Raw genomic sequence first — 25,748 nt, 5'->3', positions numbered from 1 at the left:
GACAACTGTTAGGTTTGTTTGCTGTGCTGTTATTTTAAGGTGTATTAGACAGATTTATAATATATTTTTATTGTTTTATTATAACATTACTATTAATCCAGCTTCCCAAATTGAAGTTTCAGTAGAAAAATATTTAGTGGTAGGACCATAGGAGTTATTGCAAGTGTTTAATGACATTTTCCATCGTCATGAGGGAGACTCTAAACCAGGGGTCCCCAAACCTTTTAGACCAGTAGTTCTCAACCTTTTTCTTTCCACTCACATGCCACTTTAAGTAATCCCCATGTCATGGGTGCTCTGTGATTAGTAAGGGATTACTTAAGGTGGTATGTGGGTGGAAAGAAAAAGTTTGAAAACCACTGTTTTAATCGTTCCTAATTGACTCGTTATGTGCATGGTTTCATAACTCCAAATGAAATGGGCCAATGACAATTTTTATCAAGCAAAATATTTCAGTAATAATTGGGTCTAGAGCAGCAGTTCTCAACCTTCCCTTCCCACTCAAATACCACCTGATTAGCAATCCCTTACTAATCACAGAGTACCAATGGTCTAGGGATTACTTAAAGTGGTATGTGAGAGGAAAGAAAAAGGTTGAGAACCACTAAATTAAACCATTGACCGCTTCATGGAATCCTTGAACCCTGATAGACCCCCAGGTTTTAACCGCTGCACAAAGCTTGCGGTATTTAGTAGTAGTATTTACATTGCTTCAATAGTCACTGAGACCTGAACAATGACTTAGCTGCGAGATCCACACACACATCAACGAGTTCCTCTTCTAAGTGAGATTTAATGTCTGCATTTTCCATTTCCAAATCAAATGATGTAACAATCCATTTTCTCCAAGCCCACGAAACGTACTTTAAAGTTTTCTCTTAATTTTTCAAGGTGATTTATGTTTAACTCCAGAACACAGTCTGAAATGTTTTAATCTTCTTCCAATTGCTGTAAGTTTGAAAAATACTAAAATCTCTATGTGCCAGTGAAGATTTAAATAGGCTTATTTTGATTTGAAATGCATTAGGATTGTTCAGCCTTGAATAATTGTAACATCCTTACCTTGCAGAGGTTTCTGTACTTCATTAACTTTTGAATATAGGTCTAACAAATAGAACAGATGGTTCTTACACATTTTAAATTAGTCTCATAGTGATGGGTCCACATCCTTAAGAACTCCACAGTTGAGTCATACAAGTCAAGAAGTCTTTGCAAGCTATCACCTCTTGACAACCACCAGTGTGAAACTCTGTAAAAGTAATTGATTCAAGGTTTCATCATTTTTTTCAAAAAGCATTGCAAACAGTTGCAAATTGAGAGGATGTGCTTTAATTTTATTGACTGACCTGATTCAAACTTTTAAGGCATCATGCAGTTCACCACTGAGTTTCTTGGCTACAAGATGGTGTTTGTGTAATACACAGTGAACAGTACGTACATTGGGATCCTTTTCCTTGAGTAAGGCCACAAATCCTCTGCAGCACCAATCATTGCTTGTACACCATTGGTAGCCATTGCAGTAATATTCCCAAGGAAAATATTGTGTTTCTTCAAATAATCCTCCAAATATTGAAAAATCGTCTCACCTTTCGCATCACTTTTAAGGTACTTGGCAAGCAAAAAATCATCAACGATGCCCTTTAGGCTTGGACTATAATACCTCACATAGGCCATGAGAATATTTGAACTACCAAAGGTTGGTGCATCGTTGTATGGAAAGCTTCCAATGTTGAAGCTCAGATGCCAAAGTTTTCTCCACGTCATTGGTCATCTCATCAATACGTCGTTACACTGTATTTGCACGTCCTGGCATGCATTTTAGAACAGGTTGAGAGTCTTTCTTCATAACATTTTCAATCACATCTTTAATGGCTGGTATTATGATCTCACCAATGGTATATGATTTTTTTTGTTATATTAAGGGAGACACTGTATCATGTCTTCACTCCTCCTTCATTATCAGCACTGGCAGATGCTTTAAAAAGTGTCTTTAAATTTGGTCGATTTCTGATTTTTTTTCTTTCAGCATCTTAAAAAAATCAAGATCTTTGTTTTTCTTAATCAGAGTGAATCTTTTTGAGGTGGTCTTTCATCTTTGCCGGTTTCATGGCATCATTACTGAAATTCTTTTCACATAACAGGCAGGTAGGCATTGCTTCATTAGTAAATGAAGGTACAAATCCAAATTTCAAATACTCTTGTGAATATTATCGGCACTTGTTCTTAGCATTAGCGGCCACCATTGTGCTTACTAGAAATGTGGCAAATTTACACAGTAAGTGCACAGCTATCAGTTCATTGGCACCACTCCAATGGCTATGGGTATTGAGTATGCACTGGCCGTCTCTGGACTAGTTGGTGCTGTTGGACAGGAAATGACACAACTGGGATACTCAGACTAGCATTACTACAACCCAGGTTTTCATTACATACTTGAAAATAAAACTAAGGCTAAGCTAAAATATTTTAAAATGTTACAAGACTACAATGCTAATGACGAGTAATATAGTCAATAGGGTATTTAAAAAAAACCAGAGCATGTGAGTCAAGAAAACCCAAGTCAATTCATCCATGTAGAAACAAGTATTACAATGGTCCATTGTCTTGTGATTTCAACAAAAAATAAATTATTATAATTATATTATCATTATGTTTCAGTGAACAGAATATAAAATAAATAGACAATAAAAACTAATTTTATATATATAAATCAGAAATGTGTATCAGCAAGATTTCCTGCTCAATGTGTCAAAGTAGCCACAAGGACTGTACCGGAGAATGGTGTCCGGACCTCTCAGCAATAACCCAAACTATGTTATAAGACCTCAATCGCCAAGTAACAAATCTGTAAATTAAGCTAGCAAGTAAAGAAAAAGTTCAAAAAACAATCCTTTGCTTTTCTGGCTGGGAATGTGCCAAACAGAGTTGGGTCCAAGTTTTTGGCATCGGCTGCACTCCATTCCCAACATCAGGTGTCGGTGACTCCATTCTCAACATCAGGTACAGTGCTGTTCGCATTGAAGAAGTCACCTCGGGCTCCTGGGCAGGAGCGGGGAACTCGGGCTCCCCAGCAGGAGCAGAACCGTAGTTAGGGACTGGCAGTTGCGGTCGGGAGGTGTCAGAGACTGGTGGCCATCCACATTGAAGAAGACACCTTGGGCTCCTGGCAGGAGCAGGGGCCTCAGGCTCCCAGGCAGGAGACGGAACCATAGCTAATTTCTTTCCCATAGCCATCAAGACACTGAATGAACCACACAGTGCTCTTACACTGATATTGCTCTGTACTAATTGATGTTTCTCATTGTAACCTTTTGCTCAGTAACTGTACTTTTGCCCTGCTACTATGTACAGCTGTATATTTGACTTGTGAGTCCACTCATGGAAGGACACTTCTGACTGTACCAGATATAATGTGGCAATAAACCTGAAAAAAAAAATCGATTTTTTTTTACTGCTGAAACCAATGGCAAATTGATAAACACATTCTCTCTCACTCCTCCACTTCCTAAATAATGGAACGCTCTATAGAAATGTCAAATATGAAGAATAAATATATTTAAAGAAATTGATAAAATTTTAACAAATGTCTTTCTTCTATTTGTAATTGTAATAAACAGTGAGGAAAGTTGCAACAGATTATAAAACCATAGACTGGTTGACATGTGGAAGACTAAATTTATTGAAGCAATGTGTAAAGTAATATATTTTTGAAAAAATGTTGGGACAGTGTTGGGTTCAGTGGGTTCACAGAGGGAAGAGTCTGGACACGTATTACAATCAAAAGTAACGTTATTGAACACACGGGAGACGAACAGGGGAAAACATCAAACAAACAATACTTAATTACTCCATTACTAAATAACTATATAGACATTCAAGTCGGACCCAAGTTGGACTCTGATCCCAGTAGTCGCCTATCTTCTACATAGTATAGGTCAAAAACTATAATGGTGCAAGCAGGCACATCAGGCACAAGGAACTTTGATACCATTGGTGCTGCCCTCCCACACTCTCCCGCACACGTACACACTTCGCAGACAGGGACTTTCAAACACATTCCCGATTCCCTGTACCAATGTAGGTGCGGCACTCTGCAAGCACTGACCTATTACAATGCTACGGCTCAACTATGTGTAGTGCACACCTTACCTGTGACTCCTCCAGCAATGTCTACAGTAGCGACCTGGGGTCGAGTGATGTCCGGGAATTGGACCAAGTGGCAGAGAGAATGAAATGTGGTATGTATTGATGTTTATACTCTTCTGAGTTGAGTGTCTGCTAATGGTGATACTGAATCATTTCAATGAGCCAATGGTAAGGTGTGCACTTATGGGTGGCTGATGACTAACCTTGATGGGCAGATGATATGACTTCCAAATAAGTTTCAGATAGGGAGGTCATGTGACCCTCTGCAATCAACATTGTTCTAGATAAGGAGGCCAGGTGTTCCTCCACAATCCACATATAACATTCCACCCCTCAGAAGTCACATCACTCACAAATCATTACAAACACAATGAATAACTCCAAACTGTAAAATCTAAGTAACATGTTATAACTGTAAAAACATCTAAAATAATGCAACTAAGTGATTGATATATATAAAGTGCCTTCCTTATGATGGACAAGGCATATTATTAACTTCAAGGAAAATGCCTCATGAGCTTCACCCCTGCTCCAGACCAAACAGGGTCATTGTGCTCCTGATGGAGCAGGATTCTAAGGGAACTGCTCACCATGAGTGGGAGAGGGGAGGGAAGAGAAAGAAAATTGTCTGTTTACTTACTCACATCCAGGTTACCTGGCATATCTGTGCACCTTTATCACCAACATCTGTGAGCAGGCAGTGCAAGGTCATCCATAAGATGCCAAAGCCCTCTGTTGGCTATTTTATCTCCTGCCCAGTGCCTATCGCTGTGCTATCCTGTGGTAAGACAGGCAGCAGGCCGACAGGCATACATTTAGGGGTACCCATATTCTCATGGGAGCGCCCCATTTTTCTGGGCTGTCATCTGACACCAGGATGACGTTCCTGCTCGCGTTCCCTTTAAATTGGTGCCACATATGTTTGTGTTGTGTCTCTGAAAGGATAGCCAGAAGGAGTCAGGACAGAAAGTTGGCTATATTAGTAGGTTTTAAATAAATGCCCCTGATGCACCCACCCCATGAGGAATTAATATCTGTTAATGGGAGGACTGGGGGTACACTGTCATTGACGAGTGGTTACAATGTACTGTATATAGAAACAGTTCCTGATCTGCATCATTGTAATTATTAAAAAAATGAAGAAAAATTGATGCTTCTTAACTGAGCTGAAAGACTTTAGTGATAGTAAATACCACAGCTCAGGGTTCAATTAAAAAGGTCTATTGCAAAGGCCATAATAAGATACACGACAAAGGTTGGGAACATTTTCTTTTTTTGAATATTTTATTTATTAATTTTAAATCACAATATGAATTGTATTAAATAAGTTCAAAAATTGTATATAAAAACAGTTATATGAGGTATAGTTAAAAAGTAAAAAGAAACCCCTATTATGTCTCTGTGTTATTTGGAAGGCTTCTTAAATAACTTAGAGATGCAAAATTCAAATAACAAAAGAGATTTTACTTACTGATGCCTTCCACTATCTCAGGAAATTGCTCACCCAAACACACACATACACACACACACACACACACATGCTCCACAGTGGTGCACTACAGTTACTACCGTGAGATGGGTGTATTCTTACGCGGTTACAAAATAGTTCACATTATCCTGACTATATAATATCCCTCCATTTTAAGATAAATAAAATTTTAGTGTTTTTTAATCACTTACTTTCCAGTGCAACTTAAGTCACTGAACTTGTACACTAATTTATTTACACAAGTATTTTTAAATTGTTCTTGTCAATATCACACTGGTGGCAGTATGTTCCTTCACCATCTTGTGGATTTGGCTGTGACCATTAGGCTCTATGTTGCTGGTACATGTGTAGGTGATGTAGCTTGTTGTGCTTCACCTGACAACTGCTGTGTTGATGTTTCGATATTAGTGGTTGTAGTCTCTTCACTTGATACCTCACTTGATATTAGTGTTCCAGGCTTTACTTGTATTAAAGCTTTCGGCTTGATCACATCTTGTGTTGGCCAGATGTGAATTCCATTCCTCCTCAGCTGATTGCCAGAGTCTGCCTCGATGATATATGATCTGGGTGTTTCAGCTTCTCTGATGACCTTTGCTGGTGTCCATGTTTTCAACATCGGCTCTTGAATATGCACATGAAGAGTTCTGACAATATTTGTGTATATTTGTTATGATGCTGGTTTCCTTTTTCTTGCATATCAGCCATGTTATGATTCTGGTGTATTTTGCTTGGCAGAATTGTTTTATATCTCCTGCCATTTAGAAGTTCTGCTGTGGACTTCATGTCAGCCCTTAAAGGCGTAGCTCATAATGATTGAAGAGCTATGTATGGTCTTCTTTTGTTTTGTGACTCTTAGCTAGTGTCCGTTTCACAGTTTGCACGTCTTTCAATGAACCCGTGACCTTTGGGGTAGTATGGGGATGATGAAGTGATAACAAACGCATGCTCTGCAGCCAACTTTCTGAAATCGTGTGACATGAGCTATGTTCCATTGCTTGGGTATTCCTTGTTCTGTAAGGAATGCTCTTATTTCTGAGGTAACAGTTGATGCTCTCAGGTCTTTCACCCTTTTGACAAATGGAAACAGAGAAATAACGGGCTACTATTAAATACCACTCTTGATTCTCGATGAACATGTCTGCTCCCACTGTGTGCCATGGCCTGGCAGGTACTTTTGTGGAAAACATTTCCTCATTTTCTTGTATGTGTCTGTTGATCCTTTTGGATATCTTCTTCATCTGGATCTCATAATTGATAGATATCAACTGAAACTCCTAGTAGCTATCCAGACCTAGAATTGCTGGTCCATCCATGAATAACACGTAGAATGTACAGAGGATGTTCTTTCCCTTATGGTAGCCATTGATCTTAACTTTCCCTAGCTACTTGATTAGGGGTCCACCATAGGCCGTTAAAATGATATTTGGTGTTTACAGTGCACCATCTTTTGGATACCGTTTTATTATGCTCTCTGGGAACATCTGGTGGTAGAGTCTGAGTGGAAGAATGTTGCTTTGTGATCCAGTATCCAGCTTCAGCTTTAGGTTAAATATCGTAGGCTTGTTTTGGATTGTCCTCTGTATTTGGATCCTTGTGTGCAACTCACTTCCTTCTTTCATCTCACCCAACATCTTGTGAAGGTGTATGAATTCTATGTCCAATATCTGGGTGTAGTTCAATGACTTACAATCAGTTGTATGGCTTTATTCTTATTCTCTTATACCGCTGCCACCATGTTATGTCTCTGTGTTACTTGGGAGGCTTCTTAAACAATTTAGTGAAGCAAAATTCAAATAACAAAAGAGATTTTACTTACTGATATCTTCCACCATCTCAGGAAACTGCTCACTCACACATACATACATATACATATGCCCCACAGAGGTGCACTAGTAACTGCAGTGAGGAGGGTGTATTCTTATGCAGTTACAAAATAGTTCACATTATACTGACTATATAATTCCCCCTTCCACCTAACCCCTCCACCCCCTTCCCACCTCCCTGCCCTCCCCCTATCAAAACCCTTGTGAAAGAAAAAAGATAGAGAAAAGAAAAGAATTGGAAAGGGAGAATAAAAAGAAAAGAAACAAAGAATATCAAGATGATAAACATTTATAACAGAAATTCTGATTGGAGGTTACTCTCTGAAGTGGTGCCTTCAGAGAGCTTTAAACATACATACCCATATTTAGTAAATAAGGGTGCCATACTTTCTAGAACAGATGAAATTTATTTTGCAGACTATAGGTAATCTTCTCTAATGGTATACAATTATGAAGTTCTGCACGCCATTTTTTCATACCTAAATCTATATCTGACTTCCATGATATTGCTATACATTTCCTAGAAACTGCTAAAGCAATTTGTACAAATTCAATCTGATACATATTTAATTTAAATTTAGGTCTTATAATATTATCCAATAAAAATTACATCAGATCTTATGGGAATTTGACCCCTGTAATTCTTTCCAAAAATTTACTCATCTCTAGCCCAACATTTCTAACTTTAGGGAAAGTTCCAATCTCACAACTACATCTAAAACATAAATCTGAAATAGCTGAGTTTAATCTATTTAATTTTTGTGGAGTTAAATATCATTGATGTATAACATTATATTGGACTAATTTATATCTTACAAGTCAAACAGGTCATATAGATCCAACAATACAATTGAACATTATATTCAACAACAACCCTTCTTGCTAACTATGATTGTAAATAATCTCCCTCCCTTCATCCCTTGGATAAAGATAAAAAAAAACACACAAGAAAGAATAAATATAAAAGTAGGATAGAAAAGCAACAGAAATAATAAGAAGAGAAAGATCTGCCAGGCCCCCACCAATCTTTCAGGCCTAAAAATTATCTGACTTTCTGGATCAGGGTGGGGGGCAGGAGATAAGGTAGAGGGGGCAGGGCGATGGGGGTAACTGTTAAAGATTAATCCCTACATACCATAGGTATGGGTGCTAAATATCCATAAATACATTATATTTATTCCTCAGATTAGAAGTGATTTTCTCCAGGGGGACAAATTTTGAATTTCCACATTCCAACATGACAATTCTAAATGGGAATCAGACTTCCAGGTAATTGCTATACATTTCCTTGACACTGCCAGTGTGATCTTAACAAATTTTAGTTGATGTTTTGACAGCTTCATTGCAAGTCTTACATCTTTAACATTTCCTAACAAAAATAATTCTGGGATATGTGGAAATTGTTTCCCAGTAATTTGTTCTAGAAAATCATCTAGATCTACCCTGAAAGTTCTCACTTTGGGACATGACTAGGTTGAATGTAAAAAGGTTCCTACCTCACTGCCGCATCTGAAATTTCTTATTTAAGTTTGTTCAACTTTTGTGACGTGAGGTACAGCTGATGTAAGAAATGATATTACATCTGTCTATATCTTACATTAATAGTATTTATGATGGTGTCTTGACACAAATCAGACCAATTTTGTTCTCCAATTATTATATTTAAATCTTATTCCCATCTTCATCTTGAACTCTGAAGCAGATATAAATTGTTTGGTGTTCCCCTTTCCAACAAATGTTTCCAAGTCGCTGCATCTTGAGAAGTTCATTGTGAGACCTAATTTGTCCCTTAAAAAAGAACTTAATTGAAGATAGCACAGGAACTTATTATTCAATAAACCATATTTATTTTTAAAAATTTCTCCTGGTCAAAACAGTCCTCGATACACATGAACCCTCTACGAGAACAAATGTCCAGGGTCCTATTATCTAATGTTAATTTTATTAATTTTTTATTTGTGACTGATTATATCGTATTTTATAATGTATATAGATAGGTTTTTGAAGAAGATAGATTGTGGGAGTAGTGTATGCCACAAACACTTCACAAAACAGATCGCATTTAAAATGCCATCACATATTAAATAGGGGAATTTTTGGAGACAACCCCTCCTTAATTCCAATTTTCTTGTTGGTTTTATGCCAGACAAAAGTAGGATAGAATTAATTATACGTTTTATTAGTGGGACATCTCTAGCTCCAGATATTAATTTCATATTCCATTTATAAATAAAGTCCTCTGCTATCTTTTCACCTACCTTATGCAGATCAATTTGTGCCCAGGTAGGTCTATCTCCCCCCTCAAAGAGAGAGGCGATAACCTGTGCTACCTTGTAATTTTTTAAAATAAAATCTGGGAGTTAATACATTCAGAAATAAAGTGGGAAGAGTTTCTATGGAAAAATTAACATATGGGAGGGCTTCATGTAATTTTTCCATAGAAACTCTTGCCACTTTATTTCTGATTGTATTAATTTCTGAATGTATTTATTTAAATCTTGAAAAAGTCTTTGTGATAATGATATGGATTATGATTGAAAATGATTTTGTACTCATGGCAACACATTCATTTTAATACAATTCTTCCTACCAAAGTTATTGGCAGGTTTTTCCATCTGACTAAGACTTCTATTTTCTTCAGCAAGGGAGTATAATTTAAGTTATATAATTTTTTCACATTGTTGGCAATCCTAACTCCAAAATATTTTATCCCATTTAGCAGCCACTTAAATTGACTATTTCTTTTAAATTGATTATAATCCCTTCCCCTAAGTGGCATTATCTCACTTTTTTCCCAATTTATCTTAAAGCCTGAATTCTTCCAATATAGAGTACAGTTTCTTTAATGAATTATCTGGTTCTGTCAGACATAATCAGCAAACAAGTTGATCTTGTGCTCTTCTTGATTAACCCTGAAACCTTTAATGTCTGGATCTTGATGTATGGCTTCAGCCAATGGTTCAATAGCCAAAATGAATAGAACTGGATAATGGAGAACCTTGCCTATGAGATCTGATTAACTGGAATGCTGAAGAAATTTTGCCATTCATCACAACTTTAGCCCTGGGCTAATGATATAAAGCTCTATACAATTTATAAAATTGTGCTGCAGTCCAAATCTTTCTAATACTTTAAATAAATAATTCCATTCATGTATATCAAAGGCTTTTTCTGCATCCAAGGCCACAGCCACACTTAATTCACTCCTCACTTTTTTTGAATATTTTATTTTTGATTTTCAATGGCTTGTACAAATTTAAACAAACAATACAATCACTTTCAACACCAAAATGACATACAGAGTTTGTTTTTATCCCCTACCACTCCCAGACTCTCCAGCCCCAATACAACTGAAAATAAAATAATGCAATCAAAACAGATACAAAAAACACAAATACCTAGTGTTACAAGCCCAAAGGACCCCAAAACCCAGCAGCAATAGATATTCACCACAAAAAATGGTTGCTTAAATAAAAGTTGTTTTAAATTATCTTTAAACATGAAAACAGAATCAAACTTTAACTTATCTCTATTAACTTAACTTACCCAAATTAATCCCCTTCTAATTCTAAGCACATGTGTATGATGTGTGTGTAAATTTAAGAAAAGTTCATTGGTTCACAGTTCAATCTCATGTCTCATTCTTTCAAGTTCACTGGTTGCAGGTAATTCTTATACTGTGCACAGAATTTAACATGTATAAAGTTCACCCGGCTTTGGCACTCGAAAGGTAAATGTTTACTGCTAGGGAAGGTTCTTGTAGGTTTGCAGAGAGAGATGTGTTGTTCCAGGATTTTCACAACTGAGGTACCAACATTAGTCACCTCAATGTCTTGCTGATGAAATTTGCCCAATCAGGGTACCCCAGATGATAACCTCTTTCTTTCAGGCTACCACAGAGTTTCTTTCTGTTCCTGTTATTCCAACAGAAACATCAGACCAATAGCCCTTCCAGCCATCCGCTGCTCTCGAGTTTACTGTTTCAGTTCCAACAAGCTTCCTGACTTGCACAGCTGTAACTGTTCAGTCTCTCTCTCTCTTCATCTTCCAACTGCTAGAAAGCCCATGTGACTCTCTCACTTGCAAGCCCCCCCCCACCCCCGCACCTTCTCCAGAAAACAATAGGAATTAGTCTTTTGCTCCCATCTGTTATCTTAGGTAAACAAACTCCTCAGGAGTGACCTTTCTGTGCACATTGCTGAAAGATCAGAAGCCTTGTAAAAATGTTCAACATAGATGACCTATCTCCAGTTTATTCATTTGATGACATCATTTCAATTAGCAGCTACTTGTGAAATGTGCATAGCATTCTTCATAGTTTCTGTAAAGTTCACTGAATATGAATTCTTCAGTATTTCAAATAAGATCTGTTTTAAAATGTGTGTATGTATGTAACCTACTCTCATTTTACCAAACTCTCCCAATATTTATCTATATTACACTAGGAAAAAGCCTAGAAAAACAAACCAAGGTGACCAAGTAACAAAAGGTAAAGAAAAAAAGACAACTAAAATAACGCATCATCTGTTTCACTTCCCTCCTCATTGATCCCAATTATTTCCCTGTTGGGACAGTTTTTTTCTGTATCCTTATTCCAAATTCACTCCTCACTTGAGTCAGATGTATAATACTAAGCAGTCTGCTTGTATTATTTGGAGACTGTCTTTTTTGCACAAAGCCTGTTGGAACTTTATTTGTTAATTTCAGTAAAATATTTGCAAATCTATTTGCCAAGGCTTTGCAAATGATTTTATAGTCTATATGTAATAATGAAATTTCCCCATAAGATGATGGTTTTAATGGATCCTTATCTTTTTAGCAATCATTGTAATTATTGCTGTTGAAAAGGATTCTGGTTCAGTATGGGTTTCAGCTGCCTGGTCTAATATTCCCATAAAAAGGGGTACCAAAGAATATTTAAATTCTTTATAAAACTCAGGTGGGAAACCATCTTCTCCCGGAAACTTGTTAACTTGTAATGAACCTAGTGCTTCACTTATTTCAATATCAGTAAAGGGAGCATTTAATCCCCTCCCAGTCTTCAAGATTTACATTTAGAATCTCTAATCTTGACAGGAATTTTTCAATTTTATTAAGATCCCATTCAAATTCTGATTTATATAGTTTTGCATAAAATTGTTTGAAATCCTCATTAATGTCTTGTGGTTTTAAGAAATCCTGTCAGTATCCATTTTAACCACACTAATTGTCCTCAAGACCTGTTCTGTTTTCAGCTGCCAGCAGAGGATCTTACGGGCTCTTTGCCCTATTTCATAATACCTTTGTTTTGATCTAATCATTGCCCTTTCCATTTTATGTTTGTAAGGTATTACACTTATGTTTTTTTTGTTGACTAATGTCCGATATTCTCCTCTGAGCCTGACTTTTGAAAATTCTTTTCCAATTGGTTATGTTCTGTTCCAATTCCTCTACCTCCCTTGTATATTCTTTCTTAATCCTGTTGTAGAACCAATTATCTGGCCTCTTAAATAGGCCTTAAGAATATCCATGTAATAGGATATATTATTATGAATATTATTAATATTATTAAGAATAATAAATGTATCAGTAGTGGAATCACAGTTGGTCTCACAGAATCTTGCAATTACTGTTTTAATAAAGTTACAAACTCCATTTTTTTCAATAGCAATGGATTAAGGTACCATCTACATACCGTCTTTTGTTTATCTGGAATTGCAATTGATCATGAGGTGAATTAAAGTCTAGCCACATGATGATCCTACACTCTAGTTGGGCTGATGTCAAAATTAAACCTATTTTAGAGTAGGAATCATATAGTCTTGATTAATCCCTTTGCCTTGGATGCAGTCTTCTCCAAATGTGCATTGAATTCAACTCCCTCATCAATGATAAAGCAGCTTTAGCTGCTTTTGTCTTAGTTACTGTTCTCACTGTTGCTCTGTGGGCAATGGAATGAAGGCCATCATCCTTGACTATGAGGGATAACCATGAAAACTAATGGGTAACTTCAGGATAGGTTTCAGACGAGGGGGTCACGTGAGCCTCTGCAATCCACATTGTTCTATCAGGGAATTCACGTATTCCTCCACAATCCACACATAACAGAGAATCTCCAGAAATTGACGCTATTATACATGCTAAGTGTGTGATATTGTCATGTATCACATAGTTAGCATTGTGCTCACCTTCTGAAATTTGGTCCTATTGAATATAATATACAAGGACGCCATTCTAGGCCTAAAAGCACTGAATGGTCACCTTTTTGTTGTATTACTGTAATTTTATGAAAATTGTTAAAACGGAGATGCAGGTATTTAAAAATATTGTTGGACGAAGATGAGAAAGAACATAAGTAGCAACCAAAGAGAATGAGCGCCATGCATAGACAAAGCAAGAATTATTGAATCTAGAACTTTGAAAGTGTACATAAATCCATCTTCTAACAATTAAATACTTGGCAGAAGGATATTAAAAAAACAAAGATGAGTTTAGAAGTTGTTAAGAAGGGAGAGAAGACCATCTGTTTATTCTTTGGTAGCCTGTTCATCAACATGAAAAAGAGTAAATGTGGAGAGGTTGGACATCTCTCTGAGACGATGCAAGAATGTGGGTCAAGCCCACTTTATGGAGATATTATTCAATTGCATTACTCATAAATATGTTCACAAATTCAAGGGCATTTCCTGAGAAAATTATATCAATAAAAATGAAAATAATCAGATTATTTATTTTATGCTCAAATTACCTACTATTCTTCATCTCATATACTTCAAAAGCATTTAGTAGTAAATGTTTTATGATATCTTGACATCATGGGAAAAAAAAACATAATAGTATTTCCTTTTGTTTTTAGTGGTAGCTCTACAAGTTTAAACCTGTAATGACAAAGGGCAATTGCTCCTTCCAAAGCAAAGTTTTCATTTAGCGCTTCCACCCAGAGGGGTAGTTTGAGCTGTACACAGTCATGTGTCCTCTCTTAAGGGATCACTTCAGCTTACAAACCATCCTATTCCTTCAATCCCTGACTGGATTTGGGCTCGTGAACATTGAGAATAAGTACCCAGTTACTGCACCTAAAAGAACATCAAATGTTAAAATGTTGCAGATTTCCAAAAAGGACTGAACTTCAAGACCTAAATAAACTACTTGAAATTATTATTTTAAAAACTCCTTATTTTAGAAAATAGATTGAATTGAAGAGTGCACAACTTTATTCTGTGGCAATTAACTGTTCTTTCATTATCATTATTTGAAATAAGCATTAATTATGTTTCAGACTGACTCATAGAAGTGAACACTAAACGTTCCAGTGAATTTACTGGAAGCAATTTGAATATTACTGCAGCATGGCGAGATACTGCAATGTCAACATTACCTCAGATGAATCACAACTTTATTGGGATGTCCTTGTTTTAAGACTTGCATCTTTTTAATTTGGTAAGTGTTCTCTTACCTCAGCTATAACTCAGATATTTGGCCTGGCTCCATGCTCTCCATTCCTATGAACACAATGAACCTAAAATTCAGACCTGTCAGATTGAATATATAGAAACAGTAGATATGTAAGTAAAATCATAGCAGTCTTTTACCGATTGCTGCTATTAGTCAGTGACTACTTTCTAATTCTGGAGATTTATTTGCTTTGATAGAACCATAGAACACTACAGCACAGAAAACAGGCCATTTGGCCCTTCTGGTCTGTACTGAAAGCATCCTATTGCTAGTCCCTCTGACCTTCACCCATTCCATAACCCTCCAGACCTCTCCCATCCATGTATCTATCCAGTTTATTTTTAAAACTTAAGAGTGAGCCCGCATTTACGACATCAGGTGGCAGTCATTCCACACTTTCACCACTCTCTGAGTGAAAAAGCTCCCCCTAATGTTTCCCCTAAACCTTTCCCCTTTCACCTAAAGCCATGTCCTCTTGTATTTATCTCTCCTAATCTAAGTGGAAAGAGCCTACTCACATTTACTCTGTCTATACCCCTCATAATTTTGTAAACCTTTTTCAAATCTCCCCTCATTTTTCTACGTTCCAAGGAATAAAGTCCTATCCTGTTTAATCTTTCCCTGTTACTCAATTCCTGAAGACCCAGCAACGTGCACTCTTTCAATCTTACTGATATCCTTCCTGTATTTTTGATGACCAGAACTGCACATAATATCCAAATTTGGCTCCACCAATCCCTTATATAACCTCACCATAGCATCCCAATTCCTGTATTCAATACTTTGATTTATGAAGTGCAAGATACCAAAAGCTTTCTTCACTATCCCTGTCTACCTGTGACGCCACTTTCAGGGAATTATGTATCTGAATTCCCAGATCCCTTTGTTCCTCCGCATTCCTCAATGCCCTATCATTTACTGTAAACTGTATATCCTACCTTGCTTTGTCCTTCCAAAATGCAACACCTCACACTTTTCTGCATTAAATTCCAACTGCCACATTCTGGCCAAATTTTCCAGCTGGTCCAGATTCCTCTGCAAGCTTTGAAAGCCTTCCTCGCTGTCCACAATGCCTCCAATCTTAGTGTTATCAGCAAATTTGCTGATCCAATTTACTACATTATCATCCAGATCATTGATATAGACAACAATCTGTTTCAGCCTGTTCAAAACAAATATAAAAATCACTAAAAGTAGCAAAATGCACCAAAAAGGGTTGTCCTGGTAAATGTCGTTCAGATTAGGAATTAGCATAGAAGCTAGCTTCACTTCTTGGGGGGGGGGGGTTAGTTTAGTTTTAATTCCACATTGATTCAATGATTTAAAATTCAATTTCCAAGCTGCCATGCTGGGATAATTGAGATTCCAGATCAATAATCCAGAGCTCAGGTTGCGAATCCAGTAACTTCACCAGTACGTGATGTCTTTGTATTATGGAATTCAACATACAAGATACTTTTTTTCTGGAAGGCAGCCTTAAATTTAACACATGACATCTGTAACTCCATCACAGACATACAATCATAGCATTATTTTGATACAGATGGAGACCATTTGTCTCATCAAATCCTTGACAACTTCAAGTGAAACAATAAAGTCCATCCCATTCCTTGGAGACTTGCAAATTATTTTCCCGAAAGTGTCTATTGATTCTCTTTTGATAGCCTTGACTGATTTTATTGTGCATAATTTACAAACAGTGAACTCTGGATCATAGCAACATTCTGATAGTGAGGCACAGGAGCAGTATGAAAACCCCTTGACCATCAGACTTAACTGTGGAGTACAACATCCAACTATTAGAAATGTCATGGATATTGAGATCGGACAAGAATTGTCATTTAGTGCTCACTGCAGTGGTCTATAGAATTATGAGCAGTGGCCTATAGAACTATGAACAGTGGTCTATAAACTAATGGAAGTTTGATCCTTGCACAGACTAAAAAGATTATTGGTAGAAGAGGATGTCAGTAGTCATTACTTTTATTTAAACAAAAAGAGCAAGAGAGGAAGAGGAGGAAAATAATGTTTGGTGTCCATTATCAGAAAAAGCAGCTTGCATTGTTGCTGTGATGTGAAAGGTATAGCCATTTTGGAAAGATTTTTTCAATATAAAACATAAGAAATTAAATTCTACAATTATCCAAACTGCTATAATTACTTCCTTTCCCTTGACATTAGTCTTTCCACCATTCAGCCACCCACTACGTAACCATCCAAAGGATTCTGTTGCCAATTGGCATTTGTCATGAAACAAATGAAAGGATGATCTGGTCCTTTAGGCACTAACAGAAATGGAAGCACTAATAAATAAAATTTTATGGAGCATGGCAATTACTTTAGGCCCCAACGGTGGGTTAATTAAGTGGGGCACCAACAAATGTTTTGGATGTGTTGCTTCATGGAAATTTGACACGATGCAATTAAGGTGGATTGCAGATGAGAAGAAGGAAGTTAAAGACATGCCAAATTTCCTAAGGCATTTCTGAAAGTAGAGCCATTAATAGACATTCTAGGTAATAACATTAATGTGCTTGAACCATGAAAAATTATTGGTGATATTTACTTGAAGAACTTGAAGCTTTCCACCACCTCTCCTCGCTGTTTCCTGGTCAATTACCGATTTCTTAGTTTTACTGACATTGAGGGAGGCTCTCTCACTCCTTCCTATACGTCTCATTGTTATTTGTGATCCAGCCTATGAAATTGGTGTCATCTGTAAATTTGTAAATGGAGGAGGAAAAGTGTTTGGCCACATAGTCACCTTTGTGGGGGAACATAGTAAGAGGCTGAGCATGTAGTTCTGTGGGGCATTGGTGTTCAAAATTATCATTCAGATCTTGCGATAAGTTTAATTTGGGACTGTGGTGCTGAAGACATAGCTCTAATCAATAAATAGGAGTTGGACTTTGGTGTCCTTGTTGTCCAGATATTTCAAGGTAAGATGAAGGATCAGGGAGATGACATGTGCTGAGGACCTTTTATGACTATAGGCATATTGTAGGTAACTGGGACATGATTTGTGGGTGAAAGAAATTAAAGATATGCAAGAAGGCAGAAATGGAAGAACATAAAATGTCTGAGAGTTATAGGTCTGAAGGAGATTGGATGGACATTGAGTGATGCATGGAGGGATTCAATAGTTTTAAATGATCATTTTCTGTATTAAATGAAAGATATTTTCCATTGGATTATTAACTTATTGGTATTCTATTTTCATTTCACAATGTAATTAAAACTATGTTGGCAATAGCAAAGAGTACAGGAGAGTGACAGAGGGATTCTAGCTTGGGGCCAGGAAAACAACTTCTCTCTCAATATCAGCAAGAAGAAAGTGCTGATAATAGATTTCCAGTGGAGCGGCAGAGCTCACTCCTTGGTACACATCAACACCTCTGAGGAGGAGAGAGTAGACAGTTTCAAGTTTCTAGAGGTAAATATCACAATTGATCTGTCCTGGTCCACCCATGTTGATGCAATGGCCAAGAAAGTGCACCGCATCGCTATTTCCTCAGAAGCCTGAGGAAATTTGGCATGTCAACTGCATCCCTTAACAACCATTAAAAGCATCCTATCAGGGTGCATTACTGCGTGGTGCATGAACTGCTCTGTCCAAGATCGGAAGAAACTGCAGAGAGTTGTAAAAGTGACTCAGGCAACATACACAACCCCTTACCCTCCATCGACTGCATGCATGACACCCGCTGCCTTGGAAAGCTTGCAAAATAACCTCCATAACTGCATTGTTGATAAATGTGACAAAAAAAACTTGAACTTGATTAACTCATAAATACTTTATATTAATCACACAAACAAATAAGGGTAATTTAAAAAAATACTTAAGATTTATCAGATTCCAATAAATTGATGAAACAAAGAACAGTTGACAAAGAACTGAAAACATGTACAGTAAATCCCCTAATATAGAACATTACAGCACAGAAACAAGCCCTTCGGCCCTTCTAGTCTGCGCCAAACCATTTTTCAGCCTAGTCCCACTGACTCTACCCAGTGCGTAGCCCTCCATACCATACCCATTCATGGAGCTCTCCAAATACTTCTTAAATGTTAAAAAGGAATCCACATTCCATGCTACCACCACTCTCTATGTGATAAAGTTCCCACTAATGTTCCTCCAAAACGTTTCCCCTTCAACCCTTCATCCATGTCCTCTGGTTTGTGTCTCACCTACCCTCAGTGGAAAAAACCTATCTACATCAACTCTGGCTATATCCCTCATTATTTTAAATACCCTTATTAAGTCTCTCCTCACTCTCCCACACTCCAGGGAAAAAATATCTAACCTGTTTGAACTTCCCTGTAACTCAGTTTCTGAAGTCAGAGCAACATCCTAGTAAATCTTCTCTGCACTCTTTCAATTGTATTGATATCTTTCCTATAGTCAGGTGACCAAACTGCTCATGATACTCTAACTTTGGCCTCACAAATGTCTTCCAGAACTTTACCATAACAATCCCAACTCCTGTGCTCAATACTTTGATTTATGAAGGCTATTATGCCCTGGCATCTATAGGGATTGGTAGATGCTAGAAAAGTGAATTTTCCAGTTGCTTTAGAGTGTGTGTCGCATAATTGGAAAACTAACAGAGAGGCGTGCCAATTTTAAGCTTCTGCAATTTTTACTTATTTACTTTCCCACAATTGATTTGCTGGTTGCTTGAATTCCAGATAATAGGGGTGGTTTTACTGTATCTTCTTTCTTAGTCTTGAGTTCAATAAATGATTCAGTTCTGGGAAATGACTGCAACATTTTTGCAGAAGCATGAAAGTGAGCGAGCCAAGAAGGCATCCAGTGATGAAACACTCTCTGGTGAAATGTGTCCATGAGATATTTTTGAATAGAAGAATTTTAACTAAAAAGATATTTGGAAATAATTGAAAGATACCAGATGAGAACTGGCAAGCACTTGTTCTGCTTAGCAATTTCCTGATAAAGCAAAAAAGTTGCAAAGCTCTCAGTTGCTGAGGATGTTGTTAAGTATCATTTGGTTAATAGTAAAATTGCAGATTGAGGAGTAGTTTGTCAAAGTGGAGTGGCAGAATGGCAATTTTTCACTCAGGTCCATATCTCTCGTCTTTAGGAACGGATTATATCATATTAGAATGAGTTTTTTTTCTTAAATTTTTCTGCTCAGTTTTGTACAGTGTCAGGTAAACAGCTTAACATTAATGATACAGATTCAGAATTTATTATCATAACATCGCGAAATTCATTGTTTTGCAGCAACATTATAGGTGTCAACACTGCTATAAATTAAATGATTAAAATAAATAAATTTGTGCAAAAAGAAGAGAAAGTGAGGTAGTGTTCTATGGTTTATTGTCCATTCAGAAATATGATGGCAGAGGGCAAGAGGCTGATTTTGAACTGTTGGGTGTTCATCTTCAGGGTCCTGTACCTCCTTCCCAATAGTAGCAGTGTGAAAAGCACTATCTTCACAATCAGAAGGCTCTCCACGGTACACCTGCAGAAATTTTCAAGAGTCTTTGGTCACCTACCAGATCTCCACAAGCTCCTGAAAAAGTATAGCCGCTGGTGAGCCTTCTTCATGATTGCATCAACATGGAGGCCACAGGATAATCTTCAGAGATACTGTCACCCAGGAATTGGAAGTTCAATCCTAAACTATTACTGACCCCTTGATGAGGAATGGTTTGTGTTCTCCTGATTTCCTCTTCCTGAAGTTGACAATCATTTGCTTAGTTTTGCTATTGGTTGTTATTTGACAACACTCAAACAGCTGATCTATTTCATTCCTGTGCACTTCCTCATTGGAGTCTGTGATTCTGCTGATGACCATCCATCGCCACATTTGTAGTTGGCATTTGAATTGTGCCTAACCACAGAGTCACGTGTGAGATTGAATAGAGCAGAGGGCTAAGCATGCAACCTTGATATGTGCCTGTGTTGATTGTCAATGAAGAGGAGATGTTATTTCCAATTCCTATTGACTGTGGTCTTTCGATGAGGAAGTCAAGAATTCAATTGCAGGAGTAAGTGCAGAAGCCAAAGTTTTGAAACTTGTTGACCAGTACTGAAGGTATGATGTTGTTGAAAGCTGAGGTGTAATTGATGAAAAGTAGCCTGATGTATATGATGCTGTTGTCTAGGTGATCTAAGGCTGAGTGGAGAGCCAGTAAGATTGCACCTGTTGTGGAGCGATTGTGGTGGTAGGTAAATTGCAGTAGGCCAGATCTTTACTTAGGTACAAGTTAATTCTAGCCATGACCAACCTCTCAAGGCATTAAATGTGAGTGCTAGTGGGCAATAATCATTGTAACAGCTCACTCAACTCTTCTTGGTGCCCTTTTGAAGCAGGTAGAAACCTCTGACTGCATCAGTGAGAGACTGAAAATGTCCGTGAACATTCAAGCTAGTTGGTTGACACAGATTTTCAGTACCCTGCCAGGTACGCTATTAGGGCCTGACGTCTTCCGAGGGTTCACATTCTCAAAGGATGTTCTGCTGTTAGCCTCAGAGCCAAATATCACAGGATGGTCAACTTCTGCAGGGAATCTCATTGGTACTGTTGAATTCCCCTTTTTAAACCAAGCATAAAAGGTGCTCAGCTCATTAGGGAGTGAAGCAGCATACCCATTTATGATGTTTGGCCTTCCCTTGTAGGATGCAATGACCTGCGATCCCTGCCATAGCTGGTGAGTATCTGACTCCGTCTCTAGCTTCCCTTGGAATTGCCTCTTTGCTACTGAGATGGCCTTCCACCAATTCAAAGCAGCCCAGCAGATGCTCCTCCACCTCCCTCGACCATTCCTTCACTGTCTTCACCACTAGTAAAATATTCCTCTGTTTCTGCTTGGATGCTAGGAGTACAAGTACACACAGGTAATCAGACTTGCCGAAGTGAAGCCGTAGGATGACTCAATAGGCGTTCTTGATAGTGGCAAGCCTGTTGGCTCTCTTGGTTGTGTAGGTAATATATCAGCAATACTTTGTTAGAGACTTCTTCAAGTTGGCCTGGTTGAAGACCCTTATATGACAGAAAGATAGTTGACTGAAATTGTTTCAGCATGAACACTGGGTATACTCTAAACAGGAGTAGCAGAATGTAAAGAATTGTTGCACCATGAAATGTATAGCTCCGCTGTTGCATCCACTTGGAAAGGCTTATTTCATGATCAAAACAGATGCCATCCATATTACCATATTGGAATTTGTTAATTTAATAAAATCTTAATTTACATTTCAATTTTTTTTGTGAGGCCTCTTGAAAAGATGGGAAGTTTTGTCTTTTGTTTCTTACCAAAGAAAGATAGCAATTATGGGATAGAGTTGAAGGAGGAAAGCTGTATTTCTGATGGACAGCAATTCACACTTATAACAGTTCCTCAATCAGTTCTATCAATATTATTATTTATATTTGGCTAATGTATTCATAAAATTCAATTAATGTGACCTTTTAAATTTAAAAATTTAGACATAGAGCACTGTAACTGTCCCTTCCTGCCCATGAGCCTGTCCTCCCAAATTCACCAATTAACCATTCGTATTTGAAGGGCGGGATGAAACTGGAGTACCTCGAGGCCTAGAGGAAACCCATACAGACATGGGGAGATGTAGAAACTCCTTGCAGAATACATCTAGAGAATGTCAGGCTGCATGTATACATGTAAATATAATTGTTCCACAGCTTGACAAACTTCCTGAAACAAATAATCAATAGAATCATATTTGCATCTAATTACAATATGTTGTTGAGTTGTTCAATTGATAGCACTTCACTCTGATGCCTTCAGCTCAAAGCTTATGACAAAACTGTGGTGTTGTGGCCTGTGATAGGGATGACAGAAGACTTCAAAAGAAATCAGGCTCAATGAATGAGTAAGTATATCATGTTGAAGAATGTGAGGTCATCTATTTGAGGTGGAGTAATTTTTAAAATGATGAATGATTGAATAATATTAATATTCAGAAGTTCCTGGGTGTTAATGTGCAAATGCAACAAGTAGTTAGGAAGGCAAATAGTATGTTGCCCTTTGTTGGAAAACAATTTGAGTATAAGAGTAGAGTTCTCTTGATCCAGTTATAAAGGGTCCTGGTGAGATGGCAACTAAAATATTGCATACAGATTTTGTCATCCTACCCAAAGAAGAATTTATTTCCAATAGAGGGAGCACAGCAAAAATTTACCTGATCATGATTCCTAAAATGGCAGGCTTACTATAATGAATTTTAAAGAATGTGGTTTTGGAACGATTTGAGTGTTTTACTAGGACAAATTATGAAGATAAAGATAGAAAAGGATCCAAGAATATTTTTACATGGAAATATATATGAAAAGATGTAAAGTTGAAATTGGATAAATGTCAAGAGAAATTTTTAAGAAATGTATAGCAATGACATGGTAAACTGAAAATGTAGTATAATTAAGTAGATGGCATAGTGAAATGCAAAATTGTATACCTTTAGAAAAAAATACATCTAGTTTAAGGAATTGAGTTGAAAATTTTTATACTATTTGGAAACCATATATGGATTTCCATCCACTTTTTTCACCTTACCCACTCCTCTCAATTAGAGACTATAATAATAATTAATGAATATATATATATATATATATACATATATATATATATATATGTATATATGTTAGCAATGTTATATATGTAGTAAATAGGTGTTCTTTTCTTTTTTTTCTTTCTTCGGGAGGGAGGGGGGTTGGGGAGAAAAAAATTAAAAGTCCTTTTTATTGTATCACTATGTATAACAAAGTGATTAATGTTATATTACTTAATTTTTTGTTTGTATTGGATACAATGATAAATAATTTTTTTTTTAAAAGAATAGGAAGTGTTCTCATTGAATTCCTATGGGACTTAAGAGATTGTTAGAAGGTTTAGCAAGACCGGGGATCAGTCACCAAATAAGGGTTTTCCATGTGGCATACAAATGTAAAGAAGTTTGTAAATATAGAGGTAATACCATTTTACAATTCACTTCTCTTGAGGGCTCTGTGTTGCTGAGTATATTCAAGATATAGGTCAATAGATTTTTAGATATGAAGGGAGAATATAAAGGGATTATAATCGGGAAACAGTACAGTACAACTCAGTTTATCTGAAATCAGATCCTCAGTTATCCAAAATTTTTTAAATGAGGCTATCTGAACCAAAAATATTGGATATATGATATACAATATGATATGATATGATATATTGGATATACAAATAAAAAATCATCATATATCCAACAATTCTCAAAGCTGAAATTATGTCTTTTCACATCCCAAAAATATCTGATCAAAAATCTTCATTTACCCAACAAATCATGAAGCTGAAATTTTGCCTCCAAAACAAATCAGATAAATGAGGATATCTGAAAAAAAACCCCAAAATCATCATTTATCTAAATTTTTTTTGATGGTAATCTGATATCACAGCTTTAAAAAATTAAGACCCTGCATGCTCATGTGCATCTTTGAGTTGCCATTTTATTCTGATGGAGCACTTAAGGGTTTTGCAATGGCAACAAGGTCTGCAGACAGCACTGTAAATGTGACTTAAAATACCTGTACAGGTACAGGTAAGAGGAAGCAGAAAGTCGAAACAGCAGAAAGTGAAGCCTGACAATGGTGTGTCTGTAAAAAGACTTACAGAGGAGTATGGAGTGGGAATGACAATTTATGATTTGAAGAGACAAAAGGATAGAATTCTGAGGTCTTATGAAGACAGTAATGAGCAGAAGAATATGAAAGACAGAAAGAACCTTTGTTTGGGTAAAAATGAGGACCTCGAGCGTGTATTGATGGAGTGGATCCGACAGAGGCACAATGAACACATGCCACTTAATGGATTGCTTGTCATGAAACAAGCCAAGATCTACCATGAAGAACTTGGCATAGAAGGAGATGCCCCATCAATTACTTGAAAGACTGCAGTTGAGAAACCAATAGGCTTTTATTCAATTAAGAACAAAGGCACATCCATAGTGTTCGATTGTCCTATACTGAGGAGAGGGCTGTGGAACAGTTATCTTTATACAGGAGCCTGTAGGGATGGGCCACAGGTACAATTGACCAATAGGTGTGCTTGACCAGACAATTATATGCAACAGTAGTTTACCACCTTCACCTCTTGTTTTTTGAAGAGTCCCGCTGGGTGAAGTGAAACTTATCAAGTTACAAATTCAAAAGTCACAAATTCTGTCTTTCAGGCAGACTGGCTATTCGTTGGGACTGGGTGCAGTGAGGTCCTGGATGGTCTCAGGTGCCTGTATGTACTTATCAGTGTTGTGCAGGTGGGTAGGTGCTGATGAGCCTGGTGTATCCTCCCTTGAGGTTGAGACAGGGTGTAAAGGTTAAAACCTTGCATTTTTACTTAGTTAATTTTGTGCCTATCTCTTTAAGAAATTGTTATTTGTTGTGTTACCATAGTTACTATGACATCATATCTCATAATATCCGGGCATATGGAGAGCTTCATCATTCTTCGAAGAATTATGGAGGTGACATAAGCTCAAGATACTTTTCTTTGAATTCATCTTAATTCGTCTTATCTTGTTTATTTTTTCTTATATCTGTTTAAAGTGGAATATCATTATATTATTATATTGTATGCTTTATTTATTCATTGTGAAAATCTCAATGCAGTTATGCAAAATGTTTATCCATTTTATGAATGAATTAAAGCTACTTATAGCTGCAACTATGGTTTGATTTATTGGATTAATAAGATAGTAATTTGGAATATCATCACTCACATTTCCTTGAAGATGACACGTTTTGAAATTGGGAAATGTTAGACCTTGGAAAGTGTTGTTTATACAGGGTACCAGGGGTCAGGTGCATCATGTGTGTTCAACATTGATGGGGTGTGAG

At 37.0% G+C, this 25,748-nt stretch overlaps 1 protein-coding gene across 2 annotated transcripts in view; it reads left to right on the top strand.

Moving 5' to 3' along the window:
- The window catches only part of LOC138759464 (uncharacterized), a 48,009-nt gene extending 22,552 nt beyond the window's left edge, over nucleotides 1-25,457 (top strand). The window contains exons 2-4 of one of the 2 annotated variants that reach the window (XR_011354851.1): nucleotides 14,717-14,877; nucleotides 22,669-22,753; nucleotides 25,085-25,457. The gene's annotated coding sequence lies outside the window, so the exon portion shown is untranslated. Of the gene's footprint in view, nucleotides 1-14,716; nucleotides 14,878-22,668; nucleotides 22,754-24,448 lie in introns of both variants that reach the window. The other variant, XR_011354853.1, reaches the window with a different exon arrangement.
- Nucleotides 25,458-25,748: the final 291 nt, after the last annotated feature.

Source organism: Narcine bancroftii, chromosome 1, assembly GCF_036971445.1.
Source record: "Narcine bancroftii isolate sNarBan1 chromosome 1, sNarBan1.hap1, whole genome shotgun sequence".
Taxonomy (NCBI): domain Eukaryota; kingdom Metazoa; phylum Chordata; class Chondrichthyes; order Torpediniformes; family Narcinidae; genus Narcine; species Narcine bancroftii.
Note: the sequence above shows the minus strand (reverse complement) of the source record. Positions and strands in the feature narration are given on the sequence as shown.